General features: G+C 43.5%; 1 long non-coding RNA gene across 1 annotated transcript in view; it reads left to right on the forward strand.

Moving 5' to 3' along the window:
* Positions 1-18125, forward strand: part of LOC115276592 — a 31888-nt gene extending 13763 nt beyond the window's left edge. Inside the window, exons 7-9 of the long non-coding RNA XR_003902016.1 lie at positions 16110-16266; positions 17072-17245; positions 17777-18125. This is a non-coding gene — a long non-coding RNA (uncharacterized LOC115276592). The remainder of the gene's footprint in view (positions 1-16109; positions 16267-17071; positions 17246-17776) is intronic.
* Positions 18126-19560: the final 1435 nt, after the last annotated feature.

Here is a 19560-nt window from a genome sequence, read left to right on the forward strand (position 1 = left end):
CTCCTCATTCTCAGGGAGACCTCAGGGATCGGCTCCGTTACCCTGGTTTACAGTTGTGGAGGCGCAGAGTCAAGGAGCAGACGTGGCAGTGCCGGAACCCAGTCACATTCCATCCTACATTGCTGGCCTCTTCATGGGAGTCTTGCCTGAACTGGAAGGTGAGCCAAGGCAGGGGAAGGGACTATCATTCCCTGCTGTCACTGACAATGTGACGCTTACCACCCACCCACCATATTTTCTGAAGGAGAAAGATGGCCGCCAAACTCCTCCTGGCTTTAAGGGTGAAGTAACAGGAGAGACATCAAAACAAAGAGGAACCGACTCACCTAGAGGGATACATGTTACGCAGGCAGAACCTCCCCGTAATGAACCAAAAAATCACCCCGGCGGGGTCGCTGGGCAGCATAGTTGGGAATGCCCATTTCCTCACCATACAAATTGGCTAAAATCCAGACATAGGATGGAAGCCAGGCTCTCTGAACTGGCTCACCTTAAATTCTTCATGCTCACCAGAGAAGCAGAGCATTTCTTACTCTTTAAGAAACAAGAATGAATCGATTTCTCACTGAGAAAGGCATCATCTCCCAGGCTCTCTCGTATCCGCATTCTCAAAACTCGAGCTCTGTCAGCCCAGGCCCATCTGAGACACTGGACCGAAATATCCTCTTGTGTTACTCGCCGGGAGTCTGCTGATAGTTCGTGTGCACGTCGCTCCCCTCGTCTTAAGGATTTAAATAGAGTTATAACTACTCGGATTTTAATATATGCTACAACTGTTTTGCTGGCTTGGCATTTAAGGCTGCAAACTTTCCAATCTCTTCTAGAAGCATGACACCATAAAAGGGACTACCGTAATTAGGAATAAAACTGTGTAGTCCTCATTAACCAGAAAAGCACTTTCTAAACCCAGGGAGGCTCTACTTCTATTCCAAGAAAAGTCAAGAAAATGGTGCCTCAAGAACCCTATAAAGATTTTGGGTCAACCTGTCCTCTCTGGAATTGACTGGGGCTGATGTGAAATGCCTTTAAAAGGCAAAGGAACAAATACTTCTAGCAGAAGAGACCTAAGTGGAGAAAAGGCTGAAGGGTCCTGTTAAGCTCAATCTTATTTCAAGTTGTGCTATTATTTAAGTGTTGATTGCCCAGATTCATTCCGTCTTAGTGCATTGTGATAGATCCGGCCCTGCTTAGCCAAGGACGTTATGGTAACTGGTTGTGGGTCTACTGTTCTCATGGTTACAACATGTGACCAGAAGAATGCTTTCTGAATTGAGGCCGGGAGTGATAAGTCCCTGGTGACTCAAAATAGCTAAGGAGTGTATATAAAACCAGGCACAAGCTAGTCTGAAAGATAATTGCAGGCTTTACTTTAGTTCTTTAATCTCCACATCCATTTCTGTCCTGCCAGAACTGTCTACACAGGGGCCTCGCTATGGCATTAGTCACAGTAAGAACCAAATGTTTTGTAAGCCGGTACCTTCTTATACCTGTCCAGGGGGTTTGGTCACTCAAATCACAAATGAACCATGTTAGAAGGGTTTCGGCTATGAGGCAGCCCCACACACAGGAGGAGGACAAGAACGTTCTGAAGGAATTTGATTTATTTATGTTTTCTGCATAGCGTTTGCGAGGTGTCTGGCTTCCTGGAAAAGCTACATTGATAGATTGCAGAGAGCAGAACATCTAGCCCGTATTCTCGCTTTTTGCTGAAGTTCTTATCACCCATGTTTTAAAACGTAATTAAGCTATGGTTCATTTATAACAAAAGGACACTGAACAAGATCCTGGCTCTAATCTCTAACTTGTCACCAACCAGCTCTGTGGCTCTAGGCAAATTAGCTGTCCACCCAGAACTCGCTGTTTTGTCTTGTAATCATAACAGCTGAATTTATTAAACACTTTCTCCAATGTCGGGGGTAAGCCAGGCCATTTGACTAGAGGATATCACTTAAACCTCGAACACCTCTCATGGGTAGGTTCTGTTATTACGTCCAATTTGGAGATAAGGAAACTGAGGCACAGAAAGGCTGAACGGCTTGTCCCCAATGACACAGCTTGGATGCAGAAGAGCCAGGGTTTCACCAACTTTTCTTGGCCTGAGCTCCTAAACCCCTGGGTGGCATGCATCTCTGACCCGCCCTCCCCGCCCCCCACGCCCAAGGAGGCGGTCTTGCTCCAGAAATCCCTAACTGTACTTAGGGACGATTTGGCTTAACTCTTGTGGCTCATCTAAGCTGTTGTGTGTTGTTTCATTTCTTAATTTTTAAAATCTCTTTAGTTTCTAAAATCTTGTTTTCTCAACTGAGTAAAATGTCTGAATGAGTCCATGGAAAGACCACCTCCTTGAGGACGATTTAGGTTTTATGCCCTTTATAGAATCCTTCCTTTATAAATGGAAATAATAATGCCTGGTTTAAAGGTTATTGGGAGGCTCCAAGCAAAATGGCTATAAGGTGAAAAACACTATATGAATAGTATTTGTTACTCATTTTATTTTTTTAATTTTTTTAATGTTTATTTTTATTGTTGAGAGAGAGAGAAAGAGAGAGACAGTGTGAGTAGGGGAGGGTCAGAGAGAGAGGGAGACACAGAATCCAAAGCAGGGCTCCAGGCTCTGAGCCAGCTGTCATCACAGAGCCCGACACGGGGCTCAAACCCACGAACCGTGAGATCATGACCTGAGCCAAATCCGGATGCTCAACCGACTGGGCCGCCCAGGCGCCCCTACTTGTATTTTAAAATACCCTTTCAGGGAAGACTTTCTTACACAACCTATTCTTCGCGGCATGGAGCTCTGTGCCCTCACCGTTGGGAGATGCTGGAGAGGATGGATGCGTTGACCATTACTTTGTGCTTTGCAATTAAGAAAAGACTTCTTAAATGCATTTTTATTTACCTTCACGCCATTTATTGATGTGGCAGGAAGAACAGTTTCGTGGGGATACTGAAGCAAAGGAGGAGACCTAACATTGACTGTGGACCTGAATTCATCCGAGGCATTACGTCACTAAATGCCCGCCATCTGTCTGTCAGAAAGATGAGCAAAAGCTGAGTACGATGATGTTAGGGGGCTTCCACAGATCGCACAGCTCTTGGCTGAGAGTTCAGATTGAAACAGAGACCGGGGTTTTGCCACACCATAGTGAAGACAAATTTTCTTTAAGATGTTTGAGGCTGAAGCTCTAGGTACATATTGCGCATGTATCATTATATTAAGACGTCCAAATTAACAGTCAGCATTTTCATAAATGTAACGATCAACCATTAGAGCATCAAGGTAAGAATCCTAAAAGCACACATGAGAAATGACTTTGAAATCAGCGAGTTCAACAACCAGTCCGTGGCTTTTGCAGCTTCTACTCGGCCACCTCCTGTGACGTGGGACTCAGCATCCCCCGTGGCACACAGCTTCTTCTTGAACACTTAGCCGGCATTGCCACTAGGGTCTCCCTCAGGCACTTCAAACTTAAGATGCTTAAAACTTAGTTCATAAAGTGGTTTCATAATTTTGTGTAGGGTTAATGGGGGATTTGGGCTTAGCAGAGGAGAGGGAGCGCTACAGAAGGGAACATTATCCCATCAATAATTAACCACAGATTACATTCTAAAAAACCATTCACTTTTTCATTACTGAGGCCAAAGGAAAAAGCCAGTAGAAATTGTTACCCTGTCTCCTTGGGATTTTCCAAGATGGTCTTGTCTCAGCTTCGGTGCTCTGTTTGCCTTAGAAGACGATCATATTCATCAGGGTCCCCAGCAAGAAGCTGACGGTGCAGTCAGGTGGAACCTGAGGCAGGTTAATGAAGGGACATTTACAAAAGTATGGGCAGGGATCAGGGAAGTCAACAGAGTATGGTGAAGTGTCCCCAGGCTGGCAACAGTGGAGAACTTTGAATCTGTGGACAGAGAGCGTGAGGGGAAGGAGCAGATCCCAGGGCCCAAGAAAGTCCCTCTGGAAGATGACCCCCACATACACCAAGAAGAACTGTGGCCTGAGGCGGATGTTTGCTGATAATCGGAAGCTCAACAGAGAGATACCCTGACCTCACTATTCCTCACGATGGCTCACGTTCCGGTCGGTACCAGATGGAAGACCAGACAAGGGAGGTTACTAACATGGTCCAGCAGCATCAGCGGCCCCCAGGACCCAGAGCGAGACCCGGAAGTGCAGATAATTCCACAGCACGACGTTCCCTGCACCCCTGAGTGTTCCCTGAACCTTGTTTTCCCTCTCACTCCTCTTTTGCTTTTATCTACACCGTCTTCCCCCATTTCCATCTACTAAATCAGCAATAGGAAAGACAGCTAATTTGAAAGTAGCCTTGGGTCATGGATGGAAATGATAATCCTATAGCTCTATTAGATTTTGCCATTAAAAGAGTTAGCATTTGTCTCCTAGATCTCCCGAGTTAATTCTAAAAGAAATTGTGTGACCCCGCTTCCACATTTTTGTGTCATAATTAGAAGACTAAAACTGCTAAGAAATATATAGAGATACACACACACACACATTTAGAGCCTGGTTAGTGTTCACACATCACGTAAACTTTTCTGTTTCTCTCATTTCTTCCTGAGACTTTGTCTAATTGTTCTTTGTTAAAGCCTTTATTATGCTTTAAATACTACCAGTGTAAGCTCTAAGTTCTGAATTACTAGTCTCTTTGCTTTCTCCCTATCCCAATATGTTCAAGGCCCTGCCTTTGGGGAATTAGGTTTTAACTAAAGTTTTCCGAGACTAAAGTTTTCTGAGGAAGGGGTCTCAGAACCAGATTGTCCCATGGGGTCTGCTAACGGGCTTGAATATAGAGAGGGCTGACGAGGAGAATTCATTTCAGACAGACCAGGTCCATTGGGAGGGCCATTGGTGGCAGAACCCTTGACATGGATTTGACACAATTTGAACAAGTTGGAGGACATTTTTGCATCCATATTACTTGGCTGTCACTGTGATAGTCAGTTCACTGGTGTTTTGAGCCTGAGATAGTTTCTTTTCAGACTCCTCTGAATCATATACTAGTCTACTCCACCATGCTGTGAGGCACCAGTCAGGATCAATACAGCCCGGTGATACAGAGGGCAGATCCTAATGCAGCATAAGCAGAATAAGGACAACATTTTGTTTTGAAAGGGAGCTGATACATTTGTATCACATTATCTACATTAGGGGAGGCTTCAGAGTTCCGTAATTCTTTCAGGCCCTTAATGTTTTTTCCCCTTAATGTTAGTAGTATGGCAGATAACACTGAGAAATAAGCCTTTTTAAATTCACACACTCAGTCACGTATTTATCAAGCCACTTAGTTGAGGCAAATATGGCAGTAGGGCCAGGACCTGAAATAGGGATATAAGTAAGACGTGACCCCTCCCTTAAAGAACTTGTAATTTAGATGAGTGGCCATATCACATCAAAATGGGGGAAAATTCTGAAAGCAAAACATTGTCAGAGACTCTCTTCCAGTGGGACCTTTTCATCTGTTTCATGCCGCAGCCCTTAAGCTGACAAGGATCATGCGGCCATAGGAGTGAAGTCCTCGGGGTTGTATATGCGCCGTGGGCTCAACAAATCCACTACCGCAGTCATCAGGGGGTTGTTATGGCGAGCCCATCCCCCAGCCTCCTGACACCATAGCCCCAGACTGCAGTCAGTCCTTGGGTTGAGAAGTTGCAACAAACTCCTAATCAATTTCTTTGTTTATACTCAAGAGTATCTTCCCTTTATTCCCCCTAAATCCATTCTCTAGCACCCCTCTAATCTTAGTCAAACATGCCTCTGATAATCCCTATTTCCCTCCTCAAATGCTTCACAATTTCCCATGTCTGCCAACGCAAGGTCCAGACTTGCCGGGGAGGGCCCCCCTGATTTGATTCTTGCAGACTTCTCCCACCCCTCCCCCTTCATTGGCACCTTTCTATGGCTTCTGCCATTAGGGACCTATTCTGGTGAGCCCCACCCAGCTTGTGCTTCCTGCTCTAACGCCTCCATGCCTTTGTGCAAGATGTCTGTCTCCCTGGGCCAGTCTTCCCCTTGCCTGCCTAACTCCACCTCTGCTCTGTAGGTCTAGCTCCACCTCTCTCCATCTCTGCTTCTACCTCGCAAGCACCGTGATCTATTCCTTGGACAACTGCGGTAGCTTCCTAACTGGTCTCCTCTCTGCATCCACTTGGGCCCCCTTCCGGTGCATTCTTGACTGCCAGGATGATGGTAACCGTCACACAAACTGTGTTTCCCCTCTTCCTATCACATTCAGGATAAAGAACACAATCTTTACCAGGTCCAGACAGAAGGGCCTTTCCAGACCCTGCTTCTCCAGCCTCATCCCCCCTCATGAGCTTGCTCCAAACACGACAGACTTCTTTCATGCCTGTGGATGCCTTTGAATGCTGGGTTTCCTCACGCACAGGTTTTGCACATGCTGCTCCCTCTTAGCTTGTTCATCTTTCCTACCCATTCCACAGATCTCAGCTCAAAAATTACTGTCAGAAGGAAGCCCTCCTTGATCTCTCTGGTCCTGGGTAAGTCTCTTTATTCTGCTCTCTATGGAGGAGTATTCCTTTCTTCACAGTGCCTACCTCAGTCTGCAGGTGGTTGTAATTAATGTCTGAGTCTGCCCCAAAAGCGAGCTTCAGGAGATACAGATAGCACCTGATTTTGTTCATCATTAGATTCCTAGCCTAGCACAGTATCAGGTGCTAAAGGGATTCTCAAAAACATTTTAATCAATCAATCAATCAATCAATCAATCAATTTTCCAAGACTCTGTTACTTCATTTGGAAAGCTCTACCATCATTACCACTACCATCACAGGTGGGATTGGCCTCCAGCAGCCTATATATGTGTTTGAGCACATGCCTGTATGCTGTTTTATTTCACCTGCCAGTCCCTTAAGGATCTCCGAGTCCAGAGAGAGAAGCAATATCTTAATCCATGGTACATCCACTATACCTGACACATAGATGGTGAACAATACATATATCATCAGTTAAGTGTTTTTTAATTGAAGTAAAATTCACACAACATTAAATTTTAACTGTTTTAAAGTGTCTAATTCAGTGGAATTTATTGCACTCACAGTGTCGTACAATCATCACTGTCTAGTTCCAGAACATTTTCATACCTGTTGAGTTGTCGTTCCCCACTCCTGCCTTTCCCCAGCTCCTGGGAACCATTAATCTGCTTTCCATCCCTACACCTTTCCATACTGGGACATTTTGTACCAAGGGAATATGTGGCCTTTTGGGTTTGGTATCTTTCACTTAGCCTAATAGTCTCAGGATTCTCCGTGTGATAATACGCATCAGTATTTCATCTTTAGGGCTGAATAATACTCCATTCCATTGGACGGATACATCACATTTTGTGACTTCATCCAACTGACCGGCATCTGGGCTGTTTCCACCTTTTGGCTATTGTGAATGGTGTTGTGAGCTTCCGTATAATAAGTCTTTGAGTACCTGCTTTCAGTTCTTTTGCCGTATACCTAAGCACTGTGTCACATAACTGTATGTATGCCTGAGTGACCAGCCACCAAACTGTTTTCTGCAGAGGTGCATCATTTCCACTCCCACTAGCGACGCAGGAAGGCTCCAGGTTTTCTTGACATCTTCACCAAGCCTTGTTGTTTTCTGTAGTCGCTGTTATTTTTCGAAGCGGTGATGATAGCCAGCCTCACAGTACCTCACTGTGGCAATACCAGCTCCTACCCACTAGGATGACTACTATTAAAAAAATATTTTTTCAGAAAATAACAAGTGCTGGTGAGGATGTGAAGAAATTGGAATCCTTGTACACTGTTGGTGGGAATGTAAATGGTGCACAAAGGAAAACCTACTGTCATGGAAGACAGTGTGGTGGTTCCTCAAAAACTTTAAAATAGAATAACTGTGTGACCCATCGATTCCACTTCTGAGTATATAACCCCAAAAATTGAAAGCAGGGACTGGAACCGATATTTGGACACCTATGTTCATAGCTGAATTATCCGCAATAACCAAAAAGTGGTAGCAACTCAAGTGCCCTTCAGTGGATGAATGGACAAACAAGATGTGGTGGCTACAGACAGCAGAATATCACTGAGCAGCTTTGAAAAGGAAGAAAATCCTGTTAAATGCCACAGTATGGATGATGCTTGAGGACATTATGTGAAGGGAAATAAGCCATTCACAGAAGGACAGATTGTGTCTGATTCCACTTTCGCGAGCAGTCACATTCAGAAAGTAGAGGGGTGGTGGGGTCATGGGCGAGAGAGGTTTTGCAGAAGGTTGAGAGGGGCTTCTGTTTTCTCGAAAGAGGCAGAAAGCAAGCGGGCGCTCCTGTGGGATTGTAGCCTGGACGTTTCGCTGTCCCCTGTGTTCCACCAACAGCAAAAGGAGGCTCTTCCTCATCTGAAGCCTCCTCAATGGTTGAGAGGCCACGAGGCATGGCATTCAGAAAAGAAGTGTCAAGTCAATGCAACGGGAGGAAAAGAACCCTGGAGAAACTGACTGAGACGGCAATAACTTTAGGAAGGTACTGTTGGAAACCACTGCGTGAGTGGAGGAAGCGAAGGAAGTATTGGGAATTGGTCACAAGGTGGCTGGTCCAGAAAGAGGAAGACATTCTAGAGAAAAACGCTAAGGCCCAGGGGTTCCGGCTGAAGAGCAGAATTGTTGGCTGGCCAGGTTCTTATTTAAAGATAGAAAAACACCCTATTTTCTAGAAGTAACTAATATTTATTACCTGAGTGTTAGTCCTGATGAAACACCCAGCAAATTACGGTATTTGTAAGCAGATGTTTTATAAGTGGAAGTCATGGAAATACCCAGAGAAATCAAAAAGCAGAAAGTGCTATGGTTCAGAGTCACATAGTTTGGGATTCTTTTTAATAAAAATTCCTACTTATTTTGTGGCAGGAAGAACACCAGGGAATAAAATTATTTTGAAAAGAGGCTAGATGAACTACAGTTCATAATACTCCCCCAAAATGGGCAATACATAATTGTATCCGAATACACATCCATATCTAGCTGTTTGAGTAACTACTTAGGCTTTCTTTAAATGATTATTCAGGAAAAAAAATTTCAGTTGGGATTATCCTTACTTTTTATAACCCCTTTTCTTTCCTGGTATGTGGCTTTTAGCCAGTCCTCGGATTCTCAGAATGCTTCCGAAAAAGATGAATTAAGGAAAAGGAAAGGAAATTCAAATAAGTCAATGGGACCTGCTTGGCAATTGTGAAATAGAACATGTGATTAGGAAGAGGTTGAAATGAGCTAAAAATCAAGGCAACTGCTTTTTTCAGTAGTACTTGCTATTTCTACCCTCTATTTCCAGAGAGGAAGGGAAACTAAAATGGTGTAATAAAAACAGCTAATATTTATCCAACTAAGCATATGAGTTGCTAGGGCCAGTTCTAAATGCTTCCCACGTATTATTAACTCACTTAATCTTCACATCACCCCTGTAAGGACACTGGCGTGTAAGAGTCCACCCCTGAATTTTCAGGAATTTTGTGAGCCTGTCGGTGGCTTGGAATCAGCCATTGTGGGAGTATTTATTTATACCATGGAAATCGACATATGTTACAAATCGGGGCTTCTGGGGGGAGAGCCATTTGTTAAACATTTTCTAGAATACCACTGCTGTTGGCCTTCTTTCACAGACGGGGAGACTGGGACACCGAAAAGTTAGGTAAATTCTCCGTGATCACGCAACTAGTAGTTAAAATTGTGTGCTAGGCAGCACAACTAGAGAGCCCAGGCTTTTCACCATCATTCCATACTGCTTCTGATGTGACTAACCTGCTCTGGCTGGATTTGGAGAGCCTGGAACTCTAATTTGGACTCTTTTACTATCCACTGTTTAAGCTTCCTAAGTCTCAAGCCATTTTATAATAGCAATGTTACAATCTAAGAATGTTTAACTCTTATCTCTGCTATGTCACAAATGACATGATTATCCCCTTCTTTCTTTCCTTCCTTCCTTCCTAATTTTGATTGAGTCTTTGCTATAAAGTAGAACGTATGTAAACTCTTAGGACTTTTGGCAGCATGTTAGGAGGGCTATAGTGAATTTTCTCCCTAATGCTCCCATACTGCTTTCCTCATTATCGTAGAAAGCAGAACAGGTGTGCTGACAGTGGGCATCATCATCATCATCATTAATAAATATTTATTGAGCATGCCCTTTGTGCTGAGCTCTGAGGACACAGAGAGGTAGGAGAGAGTCCTAGAAGCTTGCCCAACAAGTGGCTCAGGTAACAAGTAGAAGTTGTAAAAAAGAGAGAGGAAAGTAACCACAATATGTGAGGAAGTCTTTCTGGAGGAGGGAAAAGCACCTGAGCTAAAAGAAGCATCAAACAGAACGAAGGCATAGGTAAGCAGAATGGTCTGAAGGAAGGGACAGGGGCAATTATCACTTCTCTGTGTGGAATAGTAAGTGGTGTGATTTGGCCTGAAGAGAAGTTCTGGCACAGGAGATGAGGCTGGAGAGGATGGACTGCTGTGTGAAGAGGGCCTTGGAGCTCAACTGAGGAACCTGGGCTTAATTTTTTGAACAGTAAGGAAATCACCCATGGTTCTGAGCACACCAAAGACGTGAAAAACCGTGCTATGAATAAGATGAAATTTAGCCCGGTGTGTAGAATGAATTGAAGGAGCAAATTGCTGGAAACAGAGATAACAGTAAACTAGTAGTCTATTATGAAAGCTTCTCCAACATGGAAAATCCGCATGGAATAATTAGAATTGTAAGCAAGATACAATTAAAAGTGCAGACTGTGGTTACAACCGTACAAACACATACGCGATAGGAAATGTTGGGAAAAAACTCCAACTACATTGTCACCATGATTGGATTGGGCTGGTGGAATTATGGATGATTTTTTTTCTTTAATCAAATTTTTGGTTATGTGATTGTAGTTTATCATTATAAAAATGTGTGTAGATAATTGAAAAATTATTGAGAGAAAAAGAGACCCTTCAAGGGGACACATGTTTGGGGCAAAATGACAAATGATGCTTTAGACAGAGCAAGATAAAGGGAAACCAAACAGGATGGCTTGGGGGCAGCTGGAGATACAGGGTTGGGTCCCATTATTAGATTGTTCCCATTTTATAGAGCCGAGACAGAAAATTTGGATAGTGATTAATGTTTGCCACCCTGTTTTGTGAGCCATAAATATGAATGCAGAGTTGGAGGGAGCTCAGAGCAGGAAGCGCTGAGCAAGACCTGAACCTTGGGGCTTTTTGCCAAACAAGGGGCAGAAGAGGCAGAAGGGAAGTCCATACATGGGACTGAACATAATTTACCCAAGAAGGAGGAGGAGTGTTCAGACCTGTTAGGACAAAGAGACTAATGCCAGTTAGTTCATAGTCATTTCATTTATTGAGTGTTTTCCTCTGTATTAGCAACATGTGTACACTAGACCACATCTACTGTCTTTTATAATTCTTGTGACAGCTTTGTGTCCGGTGCCATTACTATATTGCCCCCATCTTATAGAGCTGAGACAGAAAAGTTAAGATAGAAGGAAACAGAGATTCTGTGGCACAAATCCTTCCACTTTGTAAGTGAAGTTAAAAGGACTCCTAAGTCAAGGTCACATGACTCCAGGGGCGAACCACATTTGGAGAGAAGAGGTTCTGTGGGAGCCAGGCTGTGCACACAACACCCCCTCCATGATGGCCGGCCATCCTGCAGGGTGGCTGAGTCTTGCCGTAACTTGCGATGGATTTTCAGAATTGGTATCGTAAGGACTTTGGTGGTTATTTCCTCATACTTACTTTCTACATTTTCTCAATACATAAACTGTCTAAATGTACAGATTTCGATGCTTATGCCACTCAGTGTTATTTAGCTGCTCCAAGCAGCTTTCCTAGTTCATTATTAGCCCTGTATCTGATGTCATATGGGACAAAGCTTTTAAACATGGTAGCGAACCCATCACTACAGTGAGAACTCGTTCCTGGAGTGAGGCAGGGTGCGTGCTGTTCAAGAGAGAGGAGTTGTGATCATTTAGCCGAATGCTGATTACAAGTTTAATTAAAATGAGGGGCACCTGGGTGGCTCAGTCGGTTAAGCGTCCCACTTTGGCTCAGGTCATGATCTCAAGGTCTGTGAGTTCAAGCCCCGTGTCAGAGCCTCCTTCGGATTCTGTGTCTCCCTCTCTTTCTACGCCCCCCACCCCCACTCTCACTCTGTCTGTCTTGTCTGTCTGTCTCAAAATAACATTAAAAAATTATATATATTGGTGACTCAAGCCTACAACACAAGGTGTTTAGAAGTTGCGTAAGTGATCTTCTCTTTTCATGTTTATATTGATAGCATCTTTGATGCAGATAGTTACTAGTTTTGCTCTGTTTTCAAAAAGACCCTGAATACACAAATTAGCATAGGTCAAATACTATCTCCTCCATAATGATTAGTGACCAACAAATCCATCATGAATCTGCTAGCACCTTGGGCCCTGGAAGGGTTACTTGAATTTAGAACTATTTAGAGGGGCGCCTGGGTGGCTCAGTCGGTTAAGTGCCAGACTTCAGCTCAGATCATTGATCTCATGGTTCATGGGTTTGAGCCCCGCGTTGGACTCTGTGCTGACAGCTTACAATCTGGAGCCTCCTGCTTTGGTTTTTGTGTCCCCTTCTCTCTCTGCCCCTCCCCTCCCTCTCTCTCTGCTCATGCTCATGCTCTCTCTTTCTCTCAAAAATAAATAAACATTAGAATTATTTGAATTTCACAGTATAAATTCTTACCAAGGTAGGAAATTTTATCAATTTGGTGTTAACATAATACATAACCTGTTAGTCACATGAATTAGGATATTATCTCTATTTTACTAGATTTCCAAAAATTCAAGACTGTTGCATATGCAATTTTAGATGTATTTATGCTATTACTGGATTTAAATATTGGTTAAATTTTATATTTAATATCTACTACAGTTGAGGGGCTTTTGCTCACACATACTAACCTGGGTTTGTAAAATTGACTTACAAAGAAGGATTCTATTATAAAAAATGTAACTATTATTGCTATACCCTGAAATCTCTATAGAAAAAAAAGTTAAAGCAATTCATAAATATTATATCTGGCTACCTGCCAATTATGTAGAAAAATAAGTCCTTTAATGGACTTCCTTCATTGTCATCTAGCGCTTTTACTTGGTATCCACATACTTAAACATATGGTCCAAGTACAGGAGCCTGGTGGAAATTTTTATTTTACTAACATTCATATGATATAATCCATAAAGTCCTGATCATGAAGCCCATGTTTTATTTTTTTAATGTTTGTTTGTTTCTTTGTTTTGAGAGAGAGAGTGTGTGTGTATACATGAGTGAGTAGGGGAGGGGCAGAGAGAAAGGGAGAGAGAGAATCTCAAGCAGGTTGTCAGCACAGAGCCTGACACCGGGCTCAAACCCACAGACCGTAGTAATGAGATCATGACCTGAACCAAAACCAAAAGTCCAGCATGTAACCGACTGAGCCACCCAGCAGCCCCATGAAATCCATGTGTTAATAACCTGACCTAAAGGAGTATTTAGGTGAGGGCGAAAAGTTCCTGAAGTGTGTATCTCTGTTGGTCCAAGGACTATTTTCTTAAAATTTTGTTAATGTTTATTTATTTTTGAGCGAGTGAGCGAGCAAGCAAGAGAGAGAGAGAGAGAGAGAGAGAGAGAGAGAGAAAGAGTGTGTGTGTGTGTGTGTGTGTGTGTGTGTGTGCGCGCCCGCTCACGCGCGTGATTGGGGGAGGGACTGAGAGAGAGGGAGACATAGACTCTGAAGCAGGCTCCAGGCTCTGAGCTGTCAGCACAGAGCCTGACATGGGGCTCGAACTCACAAACCATGAGATTATGGCCCGAGTTGTAGTCGGCTGCTTAACCGACTGAGCCACCCAGATGCGCCCCCACCAAAGGAGTGTTTTTGAACTCACTGTGAATTCTGAGTCGTGGTAGGGTGTGTACAGCAAGGACAAAGAGAAAAAGAATAGAAACCATGAACTTCAGAGGGCATTGCTGTTAGTAAGGGAAAGTGCTGTTCGAGGAGACTTTGTTGTAGTCACGGTGTCTGTCGGCCCAGATCCACTCCGTACTCTGCTGCTGGGCTCCTTGGGGCACGTGGGCTGCACTGCCCACACTCCTGTGTCCACCCACCAGCCCATGGGAGACACTGGCAAGAGACCAGTCAGGTGAAGGACAGGAAGGAAGTAGGCAGACTGTATCTGGCTGCCTCTCAGCCACAGCGGCACCCCCACCGGGGCTCTGAGGACCATCATGGTTTCTGATCTCACTGGGAGACCGTGGTCTGCGGGCTGTGTTAATTCTGCCGCATCCCTTGGATCCCTCAGCTTTGGGGCGACAGTGACTTCTTTCAGTTGCCCCTCTCAGTTCCGTATTTGACTTCTCAGTTCTTCCCTCGCCTGTGGGACCAATTTCCTAAATTAAATTCCTCTGTTTTCCTGGTTAGACCCTGACTGGCACAATTCACTATGTACCCACGTGTGTGTATACTGGGTCATGATATAGAATACATTTCTGTGCTGAGAGCAGTTGTTAAAGCGGTTTGAAAGCCGCAGTCTGTGAAAATAAATTTGACAGCATGCCGTGGATAGTGCTGGGCCCATTTCTTCACTTGGGCATTGATGGCTCTTACTGAGCTGAAAAGCACGAACTTCCCACCCCCCCTCTCTCTTTTAAAAGGAAACAGTGTGGTATGGTAGAAGGTGTATTGACTGAGAGTGAGATGGAGGTTCTAATCTTGGTGGGTGGCCACAGGCAATCCATGTAACCATGCGTTCTAGTATAGTATGCTTCCTCTGAGCCTGGAACCAGAGGGTCTAAGATTGGCGTGTCTTTTTTAAACAGGGACTACTCTAAGAAGGTATGAAGACAAAGACACTGATGCATAGTGTCTTACACTCGTGTCTTATACTCAAGTGTCTTGTACAGCTCAAAGACCAGTGAGACTGCCATTTGTAGGCTGTTTGAAAGAAGTCATTTACCTAGATTATTCCATTATGCTTTCATTATTCAATTACTTTCCCCAATTGATAAGTAGTTATTTATTATGCTAGCATTAGAAATAATACCTCACGGGGCACCTGGTGGCTCAGTTGGTTAAGTATGGACTTCAGCTCAGGTCATGGCCTCAGGGTTGGTGACTTAGAGCCTATCATCAGGCTTCCGCCTATGGGCACAGAGCCCACTTCGGATCCTCTGTCACCCTCTCCTTCTGCCCTCCTCCTCCCCTTTCTCAAAAACGAACATTACAAAAAACAAGAATAAGAAGAAAAAAGAAAAAATAGCTCAGCATCCTGGTCTTAAGTCTTCAGGGAATTAACATTGATACAGGCCATGGAACTTGCAGAACACCAGATAAGGGTGGTTACATTCATTGTCGGTAAATCACACCATAAAATTGAGGTGTCACATACAACACTCCCACATATATTAAGTAGCTCGCTAAAATATAGGTAAAGTATGAGGCGTCAGTCTCTTTTAAGATCAAACGTAACACCCACCCCCTAAGTCTTAAGTGTTAAACAAACAAAAAAAATGTTCCTGTTACGGTGTTCTTCTTTTACCTTATCAGAAAATCCCTTGCTTTCCTCCACATTTAAGAAAAGTCTATTACCCAAAGGCCCCAGAGAGTCTCCAAATTAGTAGAATTCCAACAGATATCACAATGTCTCTGGTTAGATAAGCAATTGAATATGCACAATTGCAGAGCAAATGTGAGCTTTTCCTTTATGCCCAGCACTGGGTGAGTCTAGGGACTATTCAGCGGGGTTTATCCAACGGGGAGATAAAAGATAAAAGCTTCCTGCCTGGCATTAAACCTTGCCCCGCGCCGCATCCAGATGCTCGCAACCCCCCAAACTTCGGACACTTGTGTTGGTTTTTTTTAATATTCCTCATTGTCTGGCTGGTAACACCATTGAAAACTAAAATAAAGCCACATTGTCGTACAATGTATTTTATCCCCACCTGTAGAGAGACTGATTTTTTCCGCCCAAAGCAGATTATTTATCTCAATTTCTTTAAAGAGTCATCTAAGGTAATTTTCATGGTTATTTCTGTTTTTGTATGTTCCCGGTTTATTTTCTACTCTTCTCTTGAATTTACATAGAACAACTTCAAGCGTAGAAAAATGGCTGGAATAAAACAACAGCAGATTGCGTTTTTGTGTGCTGAACTCGAAGCAGGAATCTGGTGGGTGATGTGTTGGAAGTCAAGCTGGAAAAGGGTCGCTTACAAATAAAATGCCGCGAAGGGCTACCGAAAAGGTGAGTCCAGTGATAGCTGACGGTGGTCCGCGTGTGAAATGCTGCCATAAAATCTGGTAAAGCCGCGCGGGAAAGGGATTCGCCATATTCTGCCGCTGTGGCATTTGGCCGAGGGGCTGGGAGATGGGCCACAGTGTCACACAGGCACAGAGCATGTCCTCACTCAGAGAAACGCAGGACAAGTCAGAGGGCAGTGTGTACAATGGCTCGCCACACAAAAGTTAAAATATTTGAGCAATGTATGACAATCAAAAAATTTTAGGCTCTGAATTCATGTTCTGATTCCTAATGTGCAAGTGTCCAAAGATGTGTCGAAGCCTCAAAGATACATTGATGACAACATTCATAAGGTCCTTTCTTGTCCAGCCAACAATATATATAATAGAGTATTATTGAGGAAATCCTGCGGAATGAAATTATCCTCAGAAAGCCCATCTCCAGAGACAAATGAAGCTTTCCTTTGGGCAGTTAGGATGCATTTGAATTATCTAGAGAAATATTGAGTTCTAAATGGATTTTTGAAGGGTAGACATGACTGGACATATAAAATGGGCACACTTCGTTTTATGAAAGTTAAAAGGAAAGATTAATTTCTTATCAGAAAAGTATCCTAGGTTCTTAATACTGCTCTGTATCAGTAATTCTTATCCCCTGTGATGAAGATCCCCTTGGGAATCTGATGAAATGTACAGATTCCCTGCAGAAAACGCACCTTAACATGATCACAGGATTTCAAACAGTTTCCAGGGCTTGTCAGATGCACCGAAGATCATTCATATCCCCCCTTCCCTCTGCCTCATAATAGGTTAAGAACCTTGTACTGATGACAAATGATTGAACAGTTTTTGCATGAGCAACATCGTTCACTCTAGTCTGGAGTTTTACCAAGCTGGACTAAAAATTCTGACTTCAGCGGGGCGCCCAGGAAGCTCAGTTGGTTAACTCTCCGACTTAGGCTCTGGTCACGATCTCACGGTTGGTAAGTCTAGGCCTTGCATCAGGTTCTGTGCTGACAGCTCAGAGCCTGGAGCCTGCTTCAGATTCACCTCCGTCCCCTCTCTCTGTCTCTCTCTCCTTCAAAAATAAATATACATAAAATTTAAAAAAATTCTAACTTCACCGTTTAGTTATTTCCAAGTTGTTTGATCTCATTCCCCTTGGAATTAAAAAGGAAAAAACACATTAAAAAGAGATAGAGTATGATTTATGTATATTTATTCATAATACATGTATTCAGTATTAATACATCAAGCGTATTATAAAACATATACAGAATAGAAGTTATAAAACAATGAGATGAAGATGAGAGGCTAGAATACCTTGCTAATCATGATGATATCATATGATATCAATAGCTAATATCTCAAGGTAAAATACAGGCTTAGATCAGAATTCATCATCAACGGGAGTTCACATAAATCCAAATTGCAAGTCGCCTTGAATAAATGTGAATGTTTTTGACCTATTTCTTGTCAGATCTAATTAGACTGTCATTGTTTTCCCTTCTCAGCATGGCTGGCAAAGAACTCAGAACTCCAAGTGGCAGATTCGATCTTGATTTTCACCTGCGAGTGCATTATTGGATTTATCTCAATCTTTGATTTCTTGGAAGGAATCTTTTTAAGCCACTTGTTTTCCAAATAAGAGAGCTAATTGGGCAAAGCCAGAGAAGACACTTTATGGAAGGTATATCAACACCCTGCTCCTGAAAGAACCGGGAGGGGGGGGTGCCACCTTCACCCCTCTGCCCCTGACTCTCCTGTAAGTGCTCCTCAGATAGAGTACTTGGCATGTGACTGCTTTCCTAGGCACCACGTAAGGTACCAGGGTAGACGAGTATAATAAACATTTAGAACGCCCTTCTCTCTTCAGTCATTACATTTGTTCTAGTCATTAAAGGAAGAAGAAATCGGATTTCTAATATTCTTCCCCAAATCGCAGTGAATTGTCTTGCTCACTGCACTTTGGAGACCCCGCCTTAGGCAAATTATTTGCTGCCTCTCAGTTTCTTCATCAGTAAAATGGGGATAATATCACATAACTTCCCCAGTTCAGTGGATAATGGCATATGGAATGGCCTCTGCACAGACACTGGCGTGTGATTTAAAGGAGAAATGGAAGAAGATGCTCTGATAATGGTTATTACTGTTTCGCTAGCAGTACACTCACGTTACCCTCAGCCTGATGTCAAATCCACACCAAGCCTCTTCTCCGTGCTCTTCACACGAGGGCAAGAGCCGTTCCTTCTCACCTCTCCCCTCATCCCCAAAACAAAACAAAACAGAAACCAAAAGCATATTAGTCTTTGCAGCTTGGAAAACAACAGACTCTGAACACTTGGTAATCTTATTCACTAACCGCATAATTACTGACTGGAGAGACCTGTTCAATCCTATTAGATGATTTTAATATACGATCTCCTTCCATTCAGTAAAGTTTTTTGTTTTTGTTTTTGTTTTTAAAACAACATACAATGTATTAGACCTCGGGCTGATGGCTGAGGTTTCAAAGATGAATTGAACTTGTTCTACACCCTCTAGGCACTAACCATCTAGTGGAGGAGACCAAACAAATAATCGCATCAAAGCAGTAAGTGCTGTAATGGAGGTCCTCCCCGGTTGCTATGGGAGCAGCGGAGGAAAAGCATCTTCCTTTGCCTGAGGAGGGCCAGGAGGGTCACTGCAAGGATGTGGGGCCATAGCTGCATCTTGGAGGACACGGATTGGGAACCTGCATTTTGGTCAGAGGGAAGCAGAGCCAGAGTGGCCCCTTGAGAACCAGTAGGCAGACTGGGTTTCTGGCGCTGAGGCGTTTGAGGTCAACCAGGCTGGCAGAGAGCTGTCCATGCGCCCACCGCCTTGGATGACAATCTAAGTCTGAAATGTATCATAGCATGGATTGGAAATAGACAAAGACTCTTCTGCGAGGAGGGTGACTCCATCACAGTGAGTGGTACTTTGGAAGAATGACTTGATGAAAAAAAAATCTCTTGAGACTGTTGATTGGGGGAAAAGAAGAGTGAGGTGTGCTCACCTCTATAGTAAAGTGACTTGCTAATTCTAAACTTGTCACTAAATTAAATGTCGGCTGATTCACCTTGTCCAAGTTTAGGCTCCATTACTGTATTCATTCCCGAAGTGTCTGACTCGCTCGGCTTTGAAGCCGGACGACATTTCAGCCAGCATTAACCGTGTGCCTGGTGGGATTACAAGCTCACTTTGTGCATGGGATTTTTCTTTCTGAGGGTGTTATAACTACATATCAGTTTTCAAACCCAACGTCCACTCTAAACAG

This window comes from Suricata suricatta, chromosome 13, assembly GCF_006229205.1.
Source record: "Suricata suricatta isolate VVHF042 chromosome 13, meerkat_22Aug2017_6uvM2_HiC, whole genome shotgun sequence".
Lineage (NCBI taxonomy): Eukaryota > Metazoa > Chordata > Mammalia > Carnivora > Herpestidae > Suricata > Suricata suricatta.